Source organism: Gossypium arboreum, chromosome 10 (assembly GCF_025698485.1).
Source record: "Gossypium arboreum isolate Shixiya-1 chromosome 10, ASM2569848v2, whole genome shotgun sequence".
In the NCBI taxonomy this organism is placed as follows: domain Eukaryota; kingdom Viridiplantae; phylum Streptophyta; class Magnoliopsida; order Malvales; family Malvaceae; genus Gossypium; species Gossypium arboreum.
In genome coordinates, this window is record NC_069079.1 from 46291786 (window position 1) to 46304477 (window position 12692).

General features: G+C 35.6%; 1 long non-coding RNA gene across 1 annotated transcript; it reads right to left on the minus strand.

The window, feature by feature from the left end:
* Nucleotides 1-1747: 1747 nt before the first annotated feature.
* Nucleotides 1748-6971, minus strand: LOC128282245 (uncharacterized). Its single transcript, XR_008272456.1, has 2 exons — nucleotides 5343-6971; nucleotides 1748-4580 (listed from the first exon to the last, which is right to left on the minus strand). It is a non-coding gene; the product is annotated as an uncharacterized LOC128282245 (long non-coding RNA).
* Between the last annotated feature and the right edge of the window lie 5721 nt (nucleotides 6972-12692).

Here is a 12692-nt window from a genome sequence, read left to right on the forward strand (position 1 = left end):
CCACTTCATTTTAAGTCTTAGAACATAAATTTGTCGGTAAAGAAGACATAGCTGGACCCTCCATTGAATCCTCTTTTGTTTTTTGTATGTGAATAAAAAATTTTGATGATAATAGTTTTTTTAGTCAATTGAAAAAGAAAACTAAAACAAGAGGGGAGATGAACGGTTTTTTAACTAAGATTTAGGGTTTAAAATTTTTAATTAATTAAATTTATTTAATTAAAAATCTATTCTCATCTCATTAAGAAATCCAAGTTGGCACTTAAAATCTAGTTAGACTGCCACATAAGATTACCGTTAGGGAGATGACGGAACTTAACGGAAGAGTGATCACTTTGTAACAAAATAACAACATAAGTGACTAAAATGTAACTTGAGACAAACAAAAGTGACTATTTTTATATTTTACCCTAAAAATAATACAAAAAAAATTAAAATTGTCGGATTAGTGACAATGTGAGAAACAGAGAGACTTGATGGACACTTTTGCAATTTCAAAGTTTTTGAGTTTTCTTTTTAAAAATCTAAAATTAAAAATTGAGATTTTTTTTTAAAAAAAAGCATTTTTTTTATTTTTAAAAACCAATTTTCAAAATTTAATCGAAACGCAGAAGATTAGAATCAAAATTTTAAAAAGTAATAATAATAAAAATAGAAAATATAAAAAATTCCTCAAAAACTTTTTATTCCATGTTTCTCTTTTTATACCAGCGCATTCTGCCGCTGAAGAACGCAAAGCACTCAGATTGTAGGCGACAAGAATTTCAAAAGATTTTCGGATAATAAAGCATTTTCAACAAAGAAGTCAAACAAAAGTCAGACGTGTATCTCAAACTATACTCACAACAAACATGGTAGAGCATTAATATCAAGATCGGACACCATATAGAATGCATCTAATCTACTTTAAAAATAAACCATGACTTACATTGAGGACAAAATTATCAGAATAAAAAATACAACTTCAAGGACTCAATTACAAACTTCCAAATAATGGAGAAGTTGCCATGGAATTATCCCAAAAGACAATTTCGCATGGTGATTAAGTTTAATTTAAATACTATCAAATCTGTGGGTTAGGATTTGGATTAGGAAAGATTCTCAGTTTTTTATTTTAATTTTTAATTTTTAATTTATCAAAAATCCCTACTTTCACTCACCCCTTTATCCGTTCATCATTCTCAACCCTTTTTCACGTTTTCCACTTTTTTGTTTCTTGCTTCCTTCTTTTCTTCTTTTGCTTTCGTGAGTTTTCGATTCTTGTTTCTTTTCCATTGATTTTGTTGTTGCCGTTCCTTTCATTTTCGGTGTACGTGTGTGCAATTTGTTTTTCGACCTTTTGGTAAGTGTAGGGTAAGTTCTGTCAATGCATTTTTCTGTTATTGTAGCCTTATTTTGTTCTTGAACGAGATTATAGTTTTGATGCTAGATTATTTTCCATGATTTTTTTAAGTGTTTCTATGGTACTTGGTTAGGCAATTCGGGTAGAAATCAAAGCCCTCCTACAGAGAAAACTCAGTTTTAAACGTTGTTTCGGTGAAGTGTTTGAATTTGGTATTAAGGGTATGAAATTTCAATTCTTGGATGTGGTTGTGGTTGGGTGTTTTATTGGTTAATTAATACGATTTATTGAACGAATGTAGGTTTCGTGAATTCCAGACATGTGGTTTGTCAAATCAATAATCAAATGTGTGAAACTAACTTGAAATATTGCTCAAAACTCAAGAAAATTGCGAAACAGGAGCTATTTTTGAAACTGCCCAGCCCCACAAGGTTGTGTGCCACGCTATGTGGTGCACACGGCCTGTGTGTAGACAATGGGTTTTTCGGCTTTCTGTCGTTCACTGTTTTTATGAGATCGAGTCACACACTTGTAAATTTTTCAATGCCGACACAACAACCCCAATTCCAGCACCTAAAAATGACATTTAAAATGAACTATTTTAGCAAATCTCGTACTACATTCAACAATTAAACCAGAAGCAAGCAAACGATTAATAACTAAAATATTCCACAACATTGATGGGCGTTGAATCCACAAGGTCTAGTTATCCAATTTCTCTTTTTTCTCGTTACCAGAATTATTGTCGTGATACAGTCATGCCCACAACCTGTGCATTGCGAGATGAAAAATAAAAAGGGAGTTTAAGTTAATAGAGTAAATAAAATAAATAAATATGTAGTGTAATAAAATGAAAACAAATTCGAAATTGCAAAAATAAATTTAAGTAAATAAAATAAATGGGTAAATTAAATATTTTAAAGCTTAGCCTTAGCCTCGGTACACCCCGAACTCAAACCGATCCTTGAAAAAAGGTTTTTCCTTCCAACCAATAAGTTGGTTATAGCAATCAAGGATGCCTCAAACCACCAGCTTTTCCTCTTGTAGTCAGTTCCGGTACGACCTAGAAATTAACCCTTGTCGAATTTCTAACCATGTGACACATGCCCTTAATTTAAGACTTTGACAGCCTTACAATCTGAAAAGTCCAACTAGAATCAACGGCCTCAATCCTGTGAGTCATTTAAATCCGATCACTATCTCCCTTGACGAAATCCAACTAGCTTTTCCCACTTAAACATGCTAATTTGTTCGCAGGATTTTGAATACAACACGACCGACTCAACTTCCCAACAGTACGCCAAACAATTCCAACCCAACGTGTGTTTTATTAATTGAAATCGAATCGACTTTTAGGAAGAAATTTGTACTATCTCATATACCAGAGAGATAGCAAATACAGAATTGCAAAGTATTTAGTATGGGTTCATATCTCACGGTTACTTTGTCAGAGCAATAATTGGACTAAGGCTAAAAGGAACTTAGTTAACCATGAAATAAATCATGCTAGATGGAGTATGGAAGTGGTTTTTAATGGAAATTGTGGGAACTAGAAAGGGGAAAGGGCTTAGAAGGCAAATTAACCAAATTATTGAAATTGGGAAAAAAAAATTGGCAGAATGCAGTAATTTTTTTATATTCAAGGCCAAGTCTCCCCGGTGGTTATATCCACCGAGTATTTATACATACTTCTAATGCTAAAACTTAGCTAGATTTTTCCTAAACATTATCACTAGATAAATCAAAATTTAAAAATCAAATTTAAACTAAGTACAAAATTTTAACAATATAAAAAATAATTTGATCTTTATCCAGCCACTTTTTTTAATCTTCAACCCTTCAATCTTTATTCAACCAACTTTAAATATTCAATCTCTCAATCTAGCCCTCATTATTGCTTTTGTTCCAATTTAGCCCCCTTTTTGTATGAATTTGAATTTCAGCACACAAACTTCATTCCTAATAAGAAGAACCGAAGTTTAGTAGCATCTTATTCGATAATTAGCCAAAACTAAATGTATTCAAAAAAATGAATTTATCTTGCTATCAAATTCCCCCCACTTAGTCGATACTTGTCCTCAAGCATGATATTCACTAAAAATCATTGACAATCCTTTTCGAAATCAAACCCCCTTTCTCAATCAAGTATAAAGCAAACAATTAGGTGAATTAAAAATAAATAATTACTAGACTCAATCAATAAGCATTTTATAAAATCTCGAACAGTATGTCAAACTCAACTACTTCACTAAATTTAGGTTTAATCAAACTTGCAAGACAATCGTACTCAATATATATTTTTTCAATTTTTCATTTATATTTTTTTAAACTTATTCGTGACATGGTCAAGTCTTTTGATGCGAAATGGGAGGGTCACCCAACCACCTCACTCCAGTTACTCAACTCGACATGTTATTTTTTTATTTTTTATTTTTTATTTTTTACAAATTCGAGACATAGCCAAATCTTTTGACATGAAATAAGATGACAACCCAAGCACCTCACTCTGGTTACTCAACTTGGCATGTCCCTAATGAATTTATTTCTCTTTTCTTAAGGAAGCTCAGTTAGCAGAGTGTTACAAGTTTTGGTTCGTCACCAAATCTTTTGACGCAAAATGAGATGACAACCCAAGCACCTCACCCCAATTACTCAATTTGGTCACATTTTTTATCCTTCACTCTTAATGAAGCCATTAACAAATTACTTATTTATTTATTTATTAAAATGAGTACTTTCATTAGGCAAGTTCAAAAGAGCCAACAATTTATATGAAATATTGACTAAGCAATAACATTTTCAATTCTACAAAATATTTATTGATCAAGTAAGCAGTAGTTATTCATGATTCACCCCTATTATTTAAATAAACTAAGCATAAGAATTAGAGGTTTATTTTCGAAAGGAATTAAGGAATTATTTAGTGAAACACATGCAAAGAAGAAATAACATGGCATGTCCCCCTACTTAGCCCACATTGCCCATAATGTGCAAAAAGAATAACAAAAGTTGAGGTAAAATGTACTCCCTGTATATATTTAATGGGTCGGAGGATGGTGGAAATGACCATTTTACAGTATGATGAGGATGCTTGAGATGTTGGCTTCAATTATTTCTAGGCGAGCCTCAATGCGATAAAGTTTTTCGTCCACCGCGGAAGGGGGTTGCTCCTTTTGTTCTCTAGTAGTCAGATCGCCACCTCATCGAAAGACTTTATTGCTTCGAGCGGTTCGTGTACCTGGGGGAACAAAATAAAATGCAGTAGGTGTGCCGACAAGTAAACCCATAGAAACCAAACAATATTCATCCAAAGGATCCATATTATAAACATATGTTAGCGAGGAAAAATCAACCCTAGATGGAAGAATTTTTGTAGCTAAATGTGTGACGTAATGGCTGAGTATGATAAGACGACGAGCCCAAATTACAGCATGAAAACTACGTGCAAACCAATATCCTAAATTGACCCTAAAATCGAAATGCATGCACCATAAGAAAAATAGTTCTGTCTTAGTTAAGACAGATATAAAATCATTGCAGCCCGAATAATTAAAAATGAGAAACTTATGAATGTACCATAGGATCGGTTCATGCATTAGCAAAGCTTTAAAGGTCTTAGAATTGTAAGACCTGGATACTAAATTAGTCAAAATCGAGTAAGTTGAATTGGAATCGAAATCACTAGGTATCTTAAGTAGAGCAGTATGGTACAAGTTGAAGTGAACATCATAAAGGTCAACGAAACCCATGGCTATGTTACAATCAGAAATAGACATAGCAAATGAACGATCAAGCAACCTGAATTTAATTACGTTCAGGGTTTCAACAGTCCTAATTACAGTTATATCAAAACTAAATGTCGCATAAAATTCAAACACGAGTTCATAATATGCAGCACAGTAAATATTAGCATATAATGTCCAACCGATAACATTGAAATACTTAAACACCGACTCACGCATGTTAAGTGTATCAAGGGTAAAGAGGAAGTTATATTTACAGACTGGAATTGGCCGATGTTGAATTTCCTCATATCTTGCACGGTGTTCTGGTATTGTGAAATTTAGAGACCCTCGAAGTCTCTGTTATTGTGGCATTGTATAAGTTTGGCCCCACTAACCGTGCCTATTATTTCTAGAAGATTGGTACTCGTTTTAGACTGCACTATGCGGGGGACACGACATATCAGCAGCTTCAGTACTGTAGTTCAAGGTTGACTCTCGCTCTTTATTAGGTTGGTGTGATTGTGAACGATGGCCGACCTTGTTTGTCGTGGAGTTGGTTGCTCACTTTGGTTCAACAGTTCAGCGTCATTGTGACTCGAAGTGTTAGCTCCGTCTAAACGACCTGTAGGAAATGTTAGTAACCGTAAAACATGTTGTAAATTTGAAACGTTGTGTCGTTAGAAGTGTCGGGATGAACTTGTGGACTTTCTATTACAACCGGTGTCGAGCTTCTTTAGCATCAGAGTCAAATCAGTCCAGGAACATTTATCGGTGGTGGTGGTTCTGGATCTTCGTTGTCAAGGTTGATAACTAGTGGTGCTAAAAATCGATTTCAACCTCGGTTAAGTGAAATCGAGAATCTATCGACCAACTAGTTTCTAATACGAACCATGGTCAGTTTTTGGGCTCAAAAATCAATTGAAGATGATTGTGTAGCGATGACGGATGGTGGCAGATGATTGAAACGGCATTGGAATTGTTTGTGTAGAGTGTTTTAATCGGTTCTTTTAAGGTTGGGAGGGGGCTTTGAAGGTCGGCGGTAATGGGGAAAAAAAGGTGAGGTTTGTTGTTCTAAAGGTAGCGATTGGGTTTTGGAAAGGTGGTGGCTGTTAAGGGTGAAGGTTTGGCGATTGAGGAACTCGATCGATGGTGTTGCACGACAAAGGAGCGGTGGAGACGAGATGACCTGTGGTTTTTTGGTGAAGAATAGGGTGGTTTTGGTCAGTTAAAAAGAGGTGGTGATTAATTGAGCAATCTGGTTTTGGTCAGTTAAAAAGAGGTGGTGATTAATTGAGCAATCTCAGCAGTGAGAGGTATGAACAGCGGTGGAAAGATGGCGGCTTTGGCTTGCAAACTGTGGCGTTTTGATGGAAAAGTGATGGCAATGACGATGTGCGAAGTACGATGGAAGGGGTTTGATCGTCGGCTACTCGGTCATCAACGGTGACGTAGGACAGCGAAAGGGGTCGATGATGGCATGCGAAACGGCGATGGCTTGATAGTCTAATAGTATTAGGGTTTTGTTTGGGGAAGATGGGTGAATAAGAAATAGAGGGGAAAAAAGAAAGAAAAGAAAGAAAATGGGAGTTCTAAACGTGGGGTTCTTTTTTGTTTCTTATTTTCTTCTTTTTTTCATCATTTTTCTTTTTGTGCTTGGGTTGTTTGGTCTTCTACTTTTTTTTCTTTCTTTGGGCTACTTGTATTTGGGTTTGGGTTTCTCTTCTTTTTCTTTTTTTCATTTTTTGGGCTTCTTGGGTTCTTGAAATTTTGGGTTTGGGTATGGTTTTGTTTACTTGGAAAGGAAATGGATGTGCCGAACGTGTTCGTGCCTACGCCACAATTGAATTCTGACTTCTAGAAAATGATAGCCCCTGTCCACATTCCTGAAAAATAAAACGATCAAACAGATTATATAATATTTTATTTAATTCTCAAACTAAACTAGATTTCAAAATTAAATTAAATAAACGAAGACAAAAATGAGTTGCATCCCATAAAGCACTTTTGTTTAACATCGTTATCTCGACGATCTGAAAATTTAATCATTCAGCTCCTCGAAAAATAATTCATTCACTACGTGTACTTAAAAATTCTTGTAAAAGGATTTTAAACTTTGACCATTGACCTTAAAACATTTCTCGAACTCCTCGCTTTTAATTTTCAGTTGCACCATATGGAAATAATTTAGTAATAACAAAAGGACCAAGCCATTTGGTTCAAAGCTTACCCAAAAAAATTCTCAGTGTGGGATCGTAAAGTAACACTTTCTGGTCAATTGAAAATTGTTTGTGGGATATTTTCTGGTCATGAAATGCCTTGGTTTTGTCTTTATAAATTTGGGTGTTTTCATATGCGTCTCACTGAATCTCTTCAAGCTCTTGAATGTGTAATTTCCAATAATCACCTGCGGCATCCAACTCCATGTTGCATTGTTTAACAACCCAAAATGTCTTTTGTTTTAACTCCACGGGAAGGTGACATGGTTTATCGAATATGAGTCGATAATGGGACATTTTTATGGGTCCCTTGTAAGCAGTACGGTATGACCACAATGCATCGTTTATTCACAGGCTCCAGTCCTTCCGATTTGGGTTCAACGTCTTCTCCAGAATTGACTTTATTTTACAGTTCAAAACTTCTGCTTGACCGTTTTTCTATGGGTGATAAGTCGTGGCCACACATTGTGTAACCCCCATACTTTTTCAGTAGCGTATCAATTACCTTGTTGCAGAAATCAGTTCCTCGATCACTGATTAATTCTCTTGGTGTGCCAAACCTAGAAAAGATAAAGTTTGTTAGAAAATTCACTACAATTTTAGCATTGGCACGATGGGTAGCTTTAGCTTCTACCCATTTAGACACGTAATCTACAGCGAGAATAATGTAAACATTATTAAATGATGAAACAAATGGTCTCATAAAATCGATGCCCCATACATAAAAAATTTCGCACACATGTATAGGAGTTAAGGGCATCTCATTCTTTCGGCTTAAATTACCCATTTTTTGGCATCTCTCGCAAGTCTTACAAAATAAGTAAGCATCACGAAAGATGTGTGGCCAAAACAATTCATATTCAAGTACCTTATGTACAGCGCGTTTAGGACTAAAATGCCCTCCACATGCGTAAAAGATTGGATAGATTGTACCTTGGTTTCTGCGACACATTGTCAGGTTACCTAATCAAAATAGTGTTTCCAAAAGTATGGATCATCCCAGATATAATATTGTGAGTCTCTCTTGATTTTGTCTTTTTCAGAACGTGATTAGTTGGAATAAACAATACCTGTAGTGAGATAATTTACCATATTTGTAAACCATGGGTAAACTGCCTGAACTGATAGAAGATTTTCATTTGGGAAGTCGTCTTTAAAATGAGCATTATCTTTTGGAAGGGATATTCGGCTCAAATGATCATCTACCAATTTCTCGCACCCTTTCTTGGCTTTAATCTCGAGATTGAATTCTTGCAGTAGTAGAATCCATCGAATCAGCCTAGGTTTTGCATCATTTTTTTGGATCAAATATTTCAACGCTACAGTGCCTAATAAATATGGTCTAAATTTTTCCAAAGCAAAGGCAATGGCTAATAATTCTTTTTCAATAGTCGAGTAATTGTGGGGTTCCTTCCCAATTCTTTTCCCAAGGACAGCTCCTACACTTTGGTCACTTGCATCACACATGAGCTCGAAAGGATAATCCCAATTTGGTGGTTATACTATAGGAGATGAAACAAGCTTTTGCTTGAGAGTGTCGAACGCGTATTTGCATGCTTGATCAAATTTGAACACTTTATTTTTCTACAATAGATTGCAGAGCAGTCGCGAAATCTTCGAAAAATCCTTATAAATAACCTGTAAAAACCTGCATAACCAAGAAAAGAGCGAATTTCCCTCATATTCATGGGGTATAGAAGTGAGTTGATAACATCAGTTTTGGCCTTATCGACAGTGATCCCTTCAGCACAAACAATGCCCTAAAATCAGTCTTTTATTTACCACAAAATGACACTTTTCATAATTTAGAATTAGATTAAATTCTAGGCAGCTTTCCAAAATTTTAATGAGGTTTGACAGACATTCATCGAGAGAACTACCGTATACTGTGAAATCATCCATAAATACCTCAATTATTTTCTCAATATAGTCAAAAAATATACTTACTATACATCTTTGGAATGTGACTAGCGTATTGCAAAGTCCAAACGGCATCTGTCTATAAGCGAACATGCCAAAGGGACATGTAAACGTCATTTTCTCTTGGTTATCTGATGCCACTAGAATTTGGAAAAAAACTTTAATAACCATCAAGACAGCAGTGGTGAGTTTTTCCCGCTAAACATTTTAACATTTTATCAATAAAAGGAAGTGGAAAGTGGTCTTTTCGAGTTAAAGAGTTCAACTTCTTATAGTCTATACAGAGTCTCCACATGTTTGAACTCGAGTGGGAACTAAATATCCTGATGCATTTTTTATTACAGTCATACCAGTTTTGTTAGGTACTACAAGAATTGGGCTAACCCAGTTACTGTCGAAAATTAGATAGATCATCCAAGCGTCTAGTAACTTTTGAACTTCCTTTTTCATGACCTCCATCATTGGTGGATTAAGGCATCTTTGAGCTTCTCTCTTAGGGCTCGCATTTTCTTCTTTCAGAATTCTATGCATACAAGTTGAGTGACTTAACCCTTTTATGCCGATGATCGTCCACCCGATTGCCCCTTTGTAGTCTCTCAAGACTCGAATTAAATTTTCCTCTTCCAATCCTGAAATTTTCCTAGAAAATATCATCGATAAAGTGCTCCCATTACCCAAGTAGGCATATTTCAAGTCTTCCGATAATGGTTTAAGCTCTATTTCTCGGGCCTGTTAAATAGAATTTAACAGTTTAGTTTTAGACGGAGAAAGTTCAAAGTATGTACCTTGGCTTCTAGGAAATTGTGGACTCTCTAATAAAATAATAGTTTCACGAACTGATTCTCTGAACGTCATTAACTCCTCCAACTTATCCATCGTTTCGAGGTCTAAATTCCTGCAAAACACCATTTGTAACCCGCCTTCTTCATGATATTCAAAATGAAATTTTGTTAGTGGTTCAATAATATCAATACTAGAAATATTTGACATTGTACTGGGTTAGCCCATCGCCTCATAAACATTAAATTTTACCACTTCACCGTCGAATTCCATAGTGAAGGTCCCACTTCATACATCAATTTTTGTAAGTATGGTGCTTAGGAATGGTCTCTTGAGTAGAATATCAGAAGCATTTTTTGAGTAATCATCCTTCATATTGATGATCTAAAAGTCTGCAGGAAAAATTAGTTCATTTACCTTAACGATGACATCTTTCAACACCCATTCTAGATACACATATTACATGTCTACCAATTGAATAATCACCCCTATTTCTTTCAAAGGACTCTTGTTTAGCAATTTAAAAATAAATAAAGGCATTACATTAAAAGATGCTCCCAAATCACACATGGTTTTCTTTATGCCAATATTACCTATTTTGCAGGATATATAAAACATACCTTGGTCCATACACTTAGGTAGGATTTTTCTTTGTAATACTACAGAAACATTTTCTCCCACATTCACTCATTCATTTCCTTGGAATTTCATTTTTGTCGGTACATAATTCTTTCAAGAATTTTGCATAGCATGGAACTTGTTTAATTGCATCAAGTAAGGGAATATTGATTTCTACCTTCCAAAATGTCTCAAGAATTTCTTTTTCCTCTCGTTCTTTTTTAACTTGGGCGAGCCTTCCAAAAAATAGAGGAGGTACAACAAATGGTCTCTGTGGTGCCGACTCTGTGAGACCTATTGGTTCGACTTTTTGTTATTCCTGTTCAATGTTGTGGCCACGACTCGTGCCAGGCACTAGTTCTGACTCTATTCCATCTATTACTATAATAGCACTTGCATTTTAATGTGGGTTCAGCTCGGTTTGATATGGCAATTTTCCTTGGTTCTCCAAACGGCTAATCATAAGTGCTAACTTACTTATTTGCTGATCAATTTCTTGGAAGTGCACTTCATACCTTTGTTGGAACTTTTCGGTGCTAACAGCTAACCTCTCTACTATAGTTTCAGGAGATGACTTTGGAGGTTGATATTGTTGAGGCGGAGGTGGTCTTGGTTGATACGATTGATTGTATCTTTAACACCCCTAACCCGTATCCATCACCGGATTAGGGTTACAAGGCATTACCGGACATATCGGAACATTTACACACAATTCATATACATCATCCACAGTCATTTTCAAACATTATCATAGAGTCCCTTATATAGGTCATTGAGACCTTAAACATGCTTTGAAGAAGGTTTGGGACTAAACTTAGCTCATACAAAAATTCTCGAAACTTATACATTTTTCAAAGTTATAAAGGTCACACATCCGTGTGAACATGCAGTGTGCCTCACACGACCTTAGACACGCCCGTGTGTCTAAGCCGTGGCAAAACAGGGCATACATACTGACTTATCCACACAGCCGGAGACATGCCCGTGTGCCTTGGTCGTGGTCAAAACTGACTTGGGTCACACGGCTGGCCACATGTCCATGTGTCAAGCTTGCGTACATTTCGAAATGGCCACACATGCCATGAGCCTAGGCTGTGTGCCTCACATGGCCACCAGACACGCCTGTGTGTCTAGGCCGTGCTCGAGACTGACCTTAAATTGTAGGACTACCCTAAGAGACACACGGCTGTGTAGCTTAACCGTATGTCACACATGGCTAAGACAGATGCCTGTGTCTCTGCCTGAATAGGCCATTTGCAAAGCCAATTTGCCACCCAATTTGGGTCAAACCTACAATCATCAAACCATGCACATTTCATACCAAATTATCAATCAATTTACTAGTTCATTAACAAAACATATACCATTTATACTAGTTCATTAACAACACATTTCATGCTTGAAACACATACCAAATCATATCATTCCATGAGCCAAATACATATCAAAACATATGATTTACACACTCAATTTACCTTATTCAATCACTTTCATAAACTTACCAATTTCTCAAATAAGCACATACCAAAACTTACCAAAATTGGCTATTTCATTTGGTCATCCATAAGCACATCAAAATGGCACATTTGTAACACATATCATATAACAATAACAAACCATAAGCTCAAACACAAACTACCCATATCACATGGCATGATTGATATACATTACAAAACATATCCAAATACTCTTAGCCTATACATGCCATACTTTAATATTCACATTTTCAAAAGGTACCAGAATATATTTTGATAGTGTGGTGATGATCCTCGATGATCCCTGAGCTCCCGATAGCTACGATATCTATAAAACAATGGAAACACACACAAGGTAAGCTTTCAAAAGCTTAGTAAGCCATACACAAATAAACTGTGACATCCCTAATTTGACCCTAGTCAGAAAGTGGTTTCGGGACCACAAAACCGAGACATAAAAATAATTTAATATTCATTTTGATGCCTATAATATGTGTTAATTCATGTGTGACATTTTTGATGTTTTAACTTAGAGTTATAAATGTGAATTTCACTAAAAAGGGCTTAGTAGTAAACTTTGAAAGTATGATAGGGAAATGTGTGATGACTAGTTGAT